Source organism: Rhamphochromis longiceps, linkage group LG17, assembly GCF_057381845.1.
Source record: "Rhamphochromis longiceps isolate RC_006_pf linkage group LG17, R_longiceps_female_GT1.1, whole genome shotgun sequence".
Classification (NCBI taxonomy): domain Eukaryota; kingdom Metazoa; phylum Chordata; class Actinopteri; order Cichliformes; family Cichlidae; genus Rhamphochromis; species Rhamphochromis longiceps.
In genome coordinates, this window is record NC_140573.1 from 36,699,742 (window position 1) to 36,712,362 (window position 12,621).

A 12,621-nucleotide genomic window follows, 5' to 3' on the forward strand; every position below is an offset into this window, starting at 1 on the left:
CCTGATGAACTATTTCCTGCAAGACCTAAATGCAACGCCTTAGACCGTTCAGTCATCTTGACTCCAGGTGGTGTGCAATTAGTTATGATGGTAAGCCAAGACAAAAATACTATCCACTTATTCCACCTCCTCACTGAAGGCACACCTGAATAAGCACAACACATAGCCGCTGGTAATACAAAAATGCACTGAAAAGAGGAAAAGAAACAACCTTTGTGGTAGTTACGGGTTCAGGGTCTGCCATCACCATCTTTCTTATGAAGCTGCCAACAAGGCTGGGATGCAGGAGCTGGTGTGTCTTCAATGAAGCTGTCCCCACCCAGCAGTGCAGCTTCCAGTAAATTTGTATCATTGTAGTCTGCAACTATAACACACACAAATACACACGGGGCAGAAATATTGATGAATATAAACAAGTATAAAATGTAATATAAAAGAATAGATCACAACACAGAGAGGTGTAAGAAAATTTGCATTTACTTCTGAAGAGGACTCTGGACTCTGTATAAGGTGGCTGGAAGAAGACCTGCACAGTACAAAAATTATAAAATACTGGCGTGTGCTAGTTCTACTTCTCAGCCTCCGAGCAGACACACCTGTGGTATCAGTTTAAAAATCCTATGTTGCCTCATTTTGAAGTTATTGTATTTACAGGATTTTCAGAAAACTTGACTTCTGACGTTGAGATCACTGAGATTTGAAATTTTTAGTAGATATACTTATGATATTAATTTGAAGCTCCTACGTCACAGTGTTGTTGCGTTATCGAGAAACTTAGATGTCAATACCGATCGCCTGACCGCCCACCAGGGTGATGACGATACCCTGTCAGCCTTTAAAATTTGAGGGGTAAAAACAAACAAGCAACACAATTTAAGTCATTAAACTCATTAAAGATGTATGCTACACACCCTGAAACCCCCCCCCCCACACTATCATGACATTCATGTCCGTGATGACTGCATTTGAATTTCTGACCACAAGTGTATGTCTTTGTGCAGTTTTGTTTCTTTCTTTTTGAAATACTTTGGTGAAAAGGACTGTTTGCTATTACGCTGCTGTATAACCTAAACAAACTTGCTGTGGGTGAGGTGTAACAGGGATAACCCCTGAGAGTGATACCATAGTAATATTTTAGCTGGAGTTCTGATGCTAATCAAACAATATCAAATTATTATTAGGATTCTAAGGTCTCACAATCTCTGATAATCGAGGACCAATATTTATAAAAAAAAGAAGCTCAGAAAAAACAAAACACAACAAACCATAAAACCTCTTTTAAGCTGTTACTGTAGGCTGCTGGGAGACTGGCTATCACATTCAGTACATACTGTGTTTTGATTATTCAGTGGGTGCGGTTAAGCCTCTTTTGGCACTGTCCTGACAGGGAGGTCCATCAACACATGTTGATGGACCTCCCTGTCGGTACAGTGCCCACCCATTGGTCCCACCCACTACATTATCACAGCGCTGTACAGTAAAGAGTATCACAGAGTATCATGACCTGGGTCATAATAGATAACACATTGATCTGAGCCATGCCAGCTTAAATGCACTTAAGTTAGGAGTTTGGGTCAAATGCAAAGAAATGCACTGGTATTTAATTTTTGCAATACAGTAGAATAGCAGGACTTGTTCATCTTGTCATGGTCAGGTCACTCACCTGAGACTTCATACCCCTTCAATTGCTCATTAGTGCAATCACATGACAGCAACTCAATTTATTACATGACTTGAACAAACAGAATGGGGATGAAAGGTCACTTAAGTGAGTATTTCAGAAAACTGAAAATACGTTTTTGGTGTCAGAGGTCACAGGAAAACTGCCTGACTGCTTCAAACTGACAGGAAAAAAGTAACTCAAATAAGCATTCCTAACAACAGGTTATGCAGAAGAGCATCTCTGCATCTGTGTGTAGTTTTCTGTGGGCTGCAGCAATAGAAGAGCATACTCCTGTCAGGGTAAAAACAGAAAACTGGGACAAAATTGGACAACAGAAAATTAGAAAAATGCTTTCTAATATTCTCCATTCCGTTTCCCTTTTTCCCCACAGCCTACTTGAAGTGTGATATAGGTTATGAACAGTAGAGGGAGCTATAAGTCCAAACTGCCTGCTGAAGAATACAAACTGTTAAAAGCTGACATTTTGTATTATATTCTCATAAGTCTGTGCCGCAGTAACTTCAACAAAACACCAGATGGAGCAACACAATTAAGTGCCAACTGAGAGACTTCCTCAAAAGTATGTCAGCTATTTTCAACCTTTCCTCACCCCCATTTTTTTTAATGGGGATGTTTTCTTTCATGAGGAACAACATGTTCAAAGTATAGCTATGAAAAACCGACTGAACCACTTTTCTTCTCCCAAACGATGCAAATTTAGACAGAAAAGAGGACCAGATAAGGACCCAGAAAAGCAATTTCAAAATATTTATATATAAATATTACATTTATTTATATTCCTTTATATAGAAAAGTTACATTACAGAGGGAGGATTGTGTGTTCCATCATAAGACCTGTGAGTCTTGCCAAAATGAAGCCTAAAGCTTCATGAGCTCATAATATCCTGAGCAATAGATGGCCTGTTTTTTTGTACACAGCATATATGGTCATAAGTAAGACAACATACGATCACAAAGGTTTCCACCGTGGGCTCCCCTGAGGAGTGAATTCACCACATTTATTACATAAACGGTGCAAATTTATTCACACAAGCTGCAACTTTTCTGCCGCTCCTGTTTCCCCCCAGTCATGGTATAATACTTCGCAATATGTGCATACATGTTTGTAGGTTATTCATATTTAGTCTGAAGTTTCTAGCGCACACACAGACAATTTTATACACAAACACACAAACACAACAGTAACTCACTTCCTCTTAAAGTGAATCTTTTTAGTCACTACTACTACTTTGTGGCTGAGAGTGGGCCCCTGGTTGCTTCCTGTCTTGCTCTCTCACATACACACTTTCTCGCACACATATTTGCTCCCTCGCTGTCACTCCTGTGTTTCATGAATACTTATAGAACTGTTTGCAACAAAAAAAGAAGAAGAAGAAGCAGCTAACACGGACAGGCCACGGCCCCTCTATATAGCGATGTGAAACAGTCATGAAGAGTCACTGTCAAGCGGAATGGACACATTATTCCTCGCCACAGAAGCTGGACGCTCCCTTCGCCTCTACAGTCCAATATCCAGTGCGGGCCATTCTGGGCTCACTGTTCCAGATCATAGTTTTGTGGAATCTTAAACATATTTTCCCCCCAACCCCCTTCAACACACACACACACTTAAAACCAGTGATGAAAAAAATGACATGTCTTTGCAGTCTCTCAAGGGAGCTCATTACAGACTGGCTCCTCCTTGTCCTAAGAACCAAATATAAGCAATGGATAGGAATGGAACAAACAAGCGGTTTGAGAGGAAACTCAATCCTGAATATGATGTGTTCGTGCCAAAAATAATATTGCGTGATGAGTTGCAGGAAGTGTGCTTATACATGTACAATATATTGGCTGTAATCTGACCTATTAAGGCCTCATGGATGTAGTTTAGGGATAGCGCACCTACAGCCAGCACTTTTTCTTAGACATTGAGCTTCTTTTTTTTAATCAGAGACTAGATAGTGTCATTACCTTTACTCTTGGAACTAGGTGAGTTTATCCAACATTGCTCAGGCCCACGAAACTTTAAATGAAAGTCAAGAATTAAAGCTGTCAAAGATACCAAATGTGTCAAACTACACTTTTTTTTAACAGCACATCTCAAATGTTGTTGCCCAATCGATGTACTTTACACCATAAGCCACATTCCCCCTGATTCTCACACACACACATACACACACTGTAGTTGGCGCCTGAATTGTGCACATACAGTACTTTCTTTATCATAAACACACATTGAGGGTTGTTTATTTCAAGGAGGGTGTTTGAGGCCTTACGGACTTTTCTGTGTCAGAACTTTATGTAGAAAAAGATGCTTTATGGATGTTTAGATCATCACACTGTTTGTTCAGTTTGTTTGCAATATTATCTGCAGTTTGTGCAGTATAATGTAGCAGAGCAGCAAATGGAGAAGTTATTAATGGGTTTGTATAATACTTTGCCAGAAAGGTAAAAAATAGCACCATCATTTCCCCTTTACAATATTACTCTAAGTATGTATTTACATGTAGACTTACAGGTAAACCTGTGAAAATGCTCACAGTGTATGTCGTCGACCAAATTTCAACGCAGGAACTTAATGCATTTAATGGTTAAGACGGCCAGCTGAAGTTCAAGGAAGTGCAATTAAAGTGACTTTGAATGTAAAATGCTTGTTGGTGCCAGACAATCTGGTCTGATTATTTCAGAAACTGCTGATCTGCTAGGATTTTTCCATACAACTATTTCTCGGGTTTATAAGAGATCTAAAAAGCAACACAAAATATCAAAATATTCAATAACTGCCTGTTTTGTGTGTTAAAATGCCTTGTTAGTGCCAGTGGTCAGCAGATAATAGTTAGACTGGTTCAAGGGACTAGGATAGAGAGATTAACTCGAACATGTGTGCTGTCAGGAAAAACTCAAAGCAAGCTACAGCAGCAGAAGACAAGAGAAACTGAGACTACAACTTTCTTAACCTCACCAGTTGGACAACAGAAGATGGTAAACCCAGCATCTGTTGCAGCACAAATGGAGACGTCAACCTAAATGTGAAAGCATGGATCTGTCCTGCACTGTAGCAAAGAACCTTTGCTACAAAGAATTAAGGTTCTGAAACCAAAAGGAGGTTCCAACCCAGGACTAGTGGTGATTAAGAGATTTATTACACCATAAAAACAAGAAAACACAAGTACTTCAGAAAGCTCTTTAAAAACTTGTTTAAAACTACAAACTGAAAAACTGGACTTTTTTCAGAAATTAATCGGGCATAACATTAAACCTAAACCACATTTGTCTGTTCAGGGAAGTAACAGATTTGGATTCTTATTAAAAAATAAAAATATGCTTTTTTATATTAGTTTTTATTATTTTAGCATTAAAATATTATTTCAAGTCAAACATTTGTGTGACAAACAGTGAGGCGAAGGATTTCAGTGATTGACATACGACCTGGTAGTAAACACATTTGAGGGTACCCAACACAACTTTTGCAAGAAGCCATCCGTCAGCTTTAAAGTCACGAACGATGAGCAAAGTGCTTGCAGTATAGATGCAGCTTTGGACTACAAAACGCCAAGATAAACAGTGTATTACAATATAAAGAGACACAAAGGATGAAAATCATTTTAAAAATCACATTTCCAAGCCTAGAACCACTTTTTAAAATCTCATATTAAGAGATATTGATCAACAAAAGGTGCAACACATCTTATCATTTACTCTATCTAATACAATGTATATGCAGAAAGGTTCATACAGGCTTTAGAGGTTGTTCCTAAGCAACCCAGCTGGCCTGCTTACCATGAATACCCTGTGGCCCCAAATCGAGGATTTTTAATACAGACTCCTGCTGCCCCCTTAAAACCCAAAGGCCTTTTCTTTTTTCCCCCAGAGATGGACATCTTAAACATTAATCGTCATATCATCTGCTCACAAAGCAAGAATCCGACTCACACATAGGTTTGATGGTGCTTTTCGTACTTAATTTTACAACTTTTTTGCCCCTTCTGTTTTCCCCCAGTCATGGTATAATACTTCGCTTTAAACTGAGCCATAAAAACAGGACTCAACAGGTTTCCATTGAAGAGATAAAGATGCCAGTTCACTCTTCCATGCAGATTTCTGATGTGATCGTCTCCGGTGAAAAAAATAAAAAAAAACTTTCTGTGAAACAATGAGATTAATCACATCAGCAAAGATTTGTGCCTAATTTGTCACGGCAGCATTGAGATTATTGGTTGCAGGCAAGGTTAACATGCACGCACGCACACACACACACACACAAGCACACACAATCTTTCTCTCTTTTCGGCAAGTCATTAGCTCACCCCCTACCCCCCCAACTCATTCGTCCTCTCAGCCAGCCTGTCACGCACACTTTATCGAAGCTCACGAACATATTCCATACCCTCTCCTCTTCCCTTTCTCTCTCTCTTTTTTGCACTATTGTCACGCTCACAACCCAACCCAGTTCCACACGAGCACAGTCAGATGGAAACCAGATGTTCACCAGATGTAGATAAGGGCAAAAGCACAACAGCTGAAGCACCTATTTTAGCTCAGCTGCAGGGAGGAGAAGCAGACAGCCCTCCTGGACTTATGAATGGCACATAAAATATAGCTTCACTTAAGTTTCTTAGTATATTCCATGCAGTTATTCACCATGCAGTCACATTAAGCCTATATGCATTTGCAATGATTCAAATTTTGCTTTGGTTTTATTTAATGTTTCATATTGCCTTGCAGTGACTTTTGCTCTAGTTTTGACATTGAATTAACCTCAGTAAGACCAAAACAAGTTCCTCACACACACACACACACACACACACACACACACACACACACACACACACACACACACACACACACACACACACACAGAGGCAGAGATAAAAACAAAGGATGGATTTACAGCAGCCTCGCTCCGCCCTTCAGCCTTCCTCCTCCCTCTCCCCACGCCCACAAATACACTCTGCAGAAACAATATTTCAGAAAGCACCGCCTCAGAGAACAGGCTGTTCTTGAAAGAACAAGTAGTACTTTAAGTGTACAGATAAAATGCAAAGTGGGAACACGCTGAGTGCACACTCAGGAAATGGTGCATGAGACACCGCAAGTCTGAAAAAATAAATCTTAGAGTCTCCTGTCTGTATCTTTTCCCCCCAACGCTAGCCCCTCGAGGAGCCCCCAAAACAAACAAAGTCAGGGTCTCTTTGGGCAAATTTCATCTTAGAGCCATTCACCGTGACGACCAAGTATCCCCCCCCCCCCCAGTGAGCAGCTCTAACTAGCTGCCACCCCAAACCCTCGGTCTCTCCAGACCCAAAGCAAACTCTCTCAGACTCGCTCTTTCAACATAGCACATATATGAAAATAGTATATGACTGACTCCCCCACTCTCTGTGACAACCCCACCTGTGGCCTCCACAAGTGGAAACTCCCATGGAAACTCCTCACATATTTTTCACTCACAAAGTTTTTTCTTTTCTTTTCTTTTCTTTCCCCTTTTTTTTTTTTACAGCACTAATGTCCTGATTTGATTTTAACTCCACCATTGCCTTTGAAGGTGTGTCACCATTCAATATTAATGTCCTGCTAAGAACAGATTTTATGGTTTGCAGAACAAAAACATGCAAGTTAAGGTGAAAACCAGGCAAATGAAGAATTTTAGATGCTAAATATAGCAGGGCTGAATACTAAGGGAATTACAGTCATAAACAAAGTTGTAAAAACTGCAGTTTTTACAACTTTGTGTCACTTAAGCCTTTGTAGGCTCCAATGATAAACTGCTGAACTTTACAGCATTAAAACAAGTGTTTAAAACTTGGTAGAAAATCAGTTTGGGTTTCTGTGAATAGCCGCCCCCCCCTCCATAAGCACTCTGAATGAGGTGATTTTTTTTTCACATTCACCTGGAATAATTGCATTAGAGGCGTGGCAGGTCTGACAGGTGGATCTCACCGAGTAGGCTCGGCCTCATCCACTTGCCAGTAAACTGGACCCTTTTACTCTCTGTGCTACTGGACATTTTAAAAGGATTTTTTTTTAACTTCCTGTGTCGTAAAACGCATCCAAGAAGTTTTTGCATTAACTATTAGTCTAAAATGGTTTTCAGTCTCGACCACTTTCCTGCTAAATGTATGGGCTAAGTAGCTCATTTTGGTTTAAAGCAAATAAAACATTAAGTCTATTTTGTAACAATTGGTCACACTATATTTCAAAAAGGACAATTATCTGTGCTATTGTCACGGATTGCCGGGGCAAGCCGTGTGGAATGTAGAAAAGGACCCAAAGGGCAGCAGCTCTGGAGCAGGTGAGTGTTTATTTAACAAAAGAAAATACAAACAGCAATGGCGTGGGTGAAGGTGAAACAGGAAAACCTAAACTGGATAAAACTAACAAAACAAACCAGAAACGAAGATGCAGAGGTCCGGGGAAATATATACGGAGAGACGCAGGGAGACCGAGGGGAAACAACACAGACGAACCAGCAATTACTAAGACAGAAAATACAACTTTAAATACACTCAGAGAACATAGGGAGATTACACACAGGTGGGAGACACAGCTGGGAGTGATAACCATGACGAGACTAGGGAGGCAAACTGAAAACACTCACATAAGATGCAGACCTTCACAATAAAACAGGAACTTGCACATGAAAGGACACAACCTAAGAAACGCGGACTAGATACAGGAACACACGGGCAGAACAGAGTAAACACTAACCAGAGGAAGAACAGAACCAAAATCGCGAAGAAAAAACACAAAACGCTGGGTCAAAAGGACCCAGGATCATGACAGCTATGGTCATAGGCTAGTCCTTAGCAAATAAGCAAGCTGGTTTCAAAATCAAATCATTTAGTGAAATCATTTAGGTTGTGCTTTAATTAACAGATTCTAATGAGTTAGCTAACCTAAAAATATTATTATGTTAATTAACAAACAAAGTTTGTTATATTTATTTTTGAAGTCTTTATGCTAAGCTAAGCTAACAAGGAAATAACTTCAGTTAGTAGTCAGTTGGTACGGATAAATGAGCTTCTCATGAACCTCACACCAAGACAGTAAAGAAGTATTCTCAAAAATTTTAGCTTATCACTGAACAGCTTCACAGTCACTGTATGTCGGTGTGTAATTTTGATGTGCACTAAAAAGTAACCACAATGATCTTCCAAAATATGTAGCTTTGTTCTCTAAACACAATAACTTTTCACCACCACCATATTACCTGTAATTCACCAGCCCGTCCTTACTGGAGCTGGCTTGTTATTATTATTTTTTTACTTTATGTAACATATGCACGGTTGAGGCCTACAGGTATCTTTGCTGCTTGTACAGCTTGTATGTTGGTGTAGATCCTTATCTGTTGCATGAATGTTTGTGTGTACACATTTGCACATGCACTTGTGAGCACACAAAAAAGCGTATATGCCCCGTAGGAAAACCGCTTAAAAGTCAAATGATTGTAGACTGTGTCATCGTACTGTTGAACTGTACAATTAAATTTAGATTTAGATCCATTTTCAAAACAACATTCAGTAAAGCACTGATTATTTCTCAAGCAGGCCCAAATCCTCTTTGACACCGTTGATGCTAATGTTACATAGACTTTTAATTGTTATATGCATGATGATGTAGGAGCAGACATACAGGGTACATACAGATATATATGTACATGTCTATGCTACAATCATTATAGTCAAATTTTGTTTCCAAAAAACAAAAATATTAATATAAATGCTTGATTACCATCATATTGCACAGGGGGTAGTTTCCTCATATACTCTACAAACGAGCTGTCTGGAGGTTAGCTTCTAGCTTATGGACATAAATGCAAACAAATGCAAGGCTGTAAGCAGGCAGCTGTGAAGCCTTATGTCAGTGATGTAACATGCAGACCAACTTCCCGTAATTCGCTGCCATTCCTCTACTTCTTGTGCAATTAAGTGTCTCTTTTTCTCCTTGCCTGCATTTTGTTGTGGTATGCTAGGAAATAATGACTGATGTAAACAATCTCCTGTCTGTGGTAAGCCTCTTCTCAGCGCTTGCTTCCGGAGCTGAAGGGTAGAAGGATGTGGAAACCCCCGCACTGCACCTGTGAACCAACAACTTCCTCTCACCAGTTTTTCTGTCCTCCTTATCTCTATGAAAGCATCCCCCTTCAATACAGACGCTTCCTGCTCAAACGAGACTGGCGTACGGTACGTGCCGTACATTCTTTTGGTGTTTTCCTCAGAGCATCTTCAGCACCAAAGCTTCAACGCTGGAAAATTATCTCTAGACACGCACCTTTCTGAAACCTCAATCTCATCCGGAATGAAACCAAACTGCATTTTAAGTTCTGCATGGCACAATATTTGGTAGTTAAAGCAGTACTTAAAATAATGAAGGCACAAAGGAACATGAGCCTAACCTCAGTGTGTATTGTAACACCTTCCTACATATGCTATATGTCAGCACGGGGAATAATGTGACCAACAGTATTTAATTGGTAATTTAATGTGATTCTGTGGTTTAGTGAAAGTCAGTATTAATTGTCAATATTATCAGATAAATGTGAAGGAGGTGTATTATAGGGTTCCTAGTGGACTCTCTGTTGTTTCCTTTGTTTGTGCACTGAATCAGTAACATTATAATAAAAAAAAAGTCTGTATTCTTCTCTTTTTTGCAATCACAAGGCTCACCATGACAGTTTCCAGTCTTCTGACCAAGTCACATTGTACTATGATGACTGTTGTTTTACTAAGAGTGCTAATATATTCAATGGGCACTGACCGTGGAGCCGTTACAATGGGCTTAATGACTGCATATGCAACTGCAAAATAAAGCACAGGATTAAGAATGGGAAAAGGGGGCGGGCGCACCAAAACACACACACACAGGACTGTAGACAACAAGAAGAGGATTAGGAATTAAATGTGGAACAATAAGCTGACTGTAAATACAGGTCACAGAGCTGACAAAACAGTGAGGGATCATGCTGCTGAGGACTTATTGTCTGCTGCTGAGTCCTCAAATATTACAGTGTATAAAAAGGCCACCTCACACACAGATTAGTAGGGCATTAGGGAAGTGGGCCACAACCCTGACTGACTAGTGTTAAAATAAACGAGACCTAAAACAATGAATCATTAAAAAAAGAAACACTGTATCTTTCCATTAATGTGACAAAGATGCTTGGCTGAGGGGACACTCGGTCCCCTCATGTAAGTATTCATGCGACGGATATTTTTCAGTGCCAACCTTCTCCAGAAACGTGAAACGTAACTGTAACCTGACACTTTCTGGATGCTCTATGGAGCATGAAAGAAAGGCAGTTACTATGAAATGTATTGTTTTAACTTGTAGATCTATCTCTCCACCTAACTTTACACTCTGGATAACAGTTATTTCTAGTACAAATGGAAGAATTACATATGTGTAAACCAGACACTCAGGGTAAAATTAACAGGAAATGGAGGGCCTTTTCTTCAATGGTACAATATTTTTGCCTTAAAGTCAGGCAGTTTAGCATAGGAGTCAATGTGATTGCTGTGAATGCTTTTCAAGGCAGGGTCAAGTCGCCATTTAAAGACCTTCACTTCTTGACACTGCAGCACTGGATGATGGTGCTGGGCTGGTACAAGCACAAGGCAGGCTAAGGCCAGGATGATACTTTCTGGGTTGGAGCAGGGTCTGAATGAAGTAAATTGAAGTAAAGTATACGAAGTAAACCAATTGCACATGCACCCCAGGCTTCAGACTTCAAAGGAGTATAACAGGAATGACTGCTTGCCTGTCGGGTCTCCAGCTCTCTCTGTCCGCCACAGAGTATAATCGAGGCCTTAAGGAGGTTTTGTGGTCGCCACACTGATTGTGTCGCGAGCTATCTGTGACATCACCACAGCACGATTCATATCTTCACTGTGAGCGCATCAGATGGGATGCAGTATTCTGCTGAATGACAGGTCTCACCACAGAAACAAAACCTGTGTATCAGTACACGAGTGGAGAAAGTAGACCCCGGAAGAAAACATGGAGGTTTGTTTCTGTTTTCCATGGAAAGTGTCATCTTTTCAAGCTGTTACAGCATCTTCCTGTACATAATCTGGCAATCGCTGAGCTTCTGTACTGATATGCCATTGAATGTCTACGCAATAGAACAAAAAAAGGTACACAAATTGGTCGTTTCTTTTCTCTTTTGGTGTGTGCCACTCTTCGTGAGGATGATAGCAATCTAATGGACCCTTTAAAGTTGCATTCACACTGGAAATGATTCACTCGTTACCGCATTATTGACCAGAAGAGCTCATAAACCTCTGTCTGCATCTCTTACTGAAGGAGGGAAAGCATTACTTGTGTCAGACTTGAATAACTCATTGTGCTAAACAGTTTAAAAATAGTCTGTGTATGTGTTTGCAAATCCTTGAATAACCTTTGGGAGTGAGGGCCGTTGGCTGGCTAACAGGCCCCTTGGATGACTTCTATATTATGTCACTGATAAGCAATAAAACAGTAAATTTTTTGCCCATGTGAAGAGGCACTGCAGCAATAGGAAACGGGAGAGTACAACAGGAAAGAACAATAATATTTTTTAAGTTAAGGGAACAAATGATGTGTCAGAATAGGTGTCAGAAAGATAAAAGAAGCAAAAGGGATGCAAAAATACCACCAGTGCTCACTGACACTAAAAACTAAAATAGAAATAAAAGGAAGGCAGGCAGGAAATAGTGACGACAGTGATGATTTAAATGAATTTAGACTGTAGATGTCTGCGTGTTACAAGTCTATTGATGGATGTAACTAATTTCTCGAACAAGAGCCACACTGAAGGGGTCCCTGAACATCACTAAAATTACATCATATATAGACAAGTGGGAGGTATTCAAGTATAAAGTAAAAAGAAAACACTTGTATGGCAAGAAAGGGGTGGGGGCTCCAAATGAACTGCTCCGTGGTTTATCTGTAGTGTGAATGTGAAGCAACTCAACTAC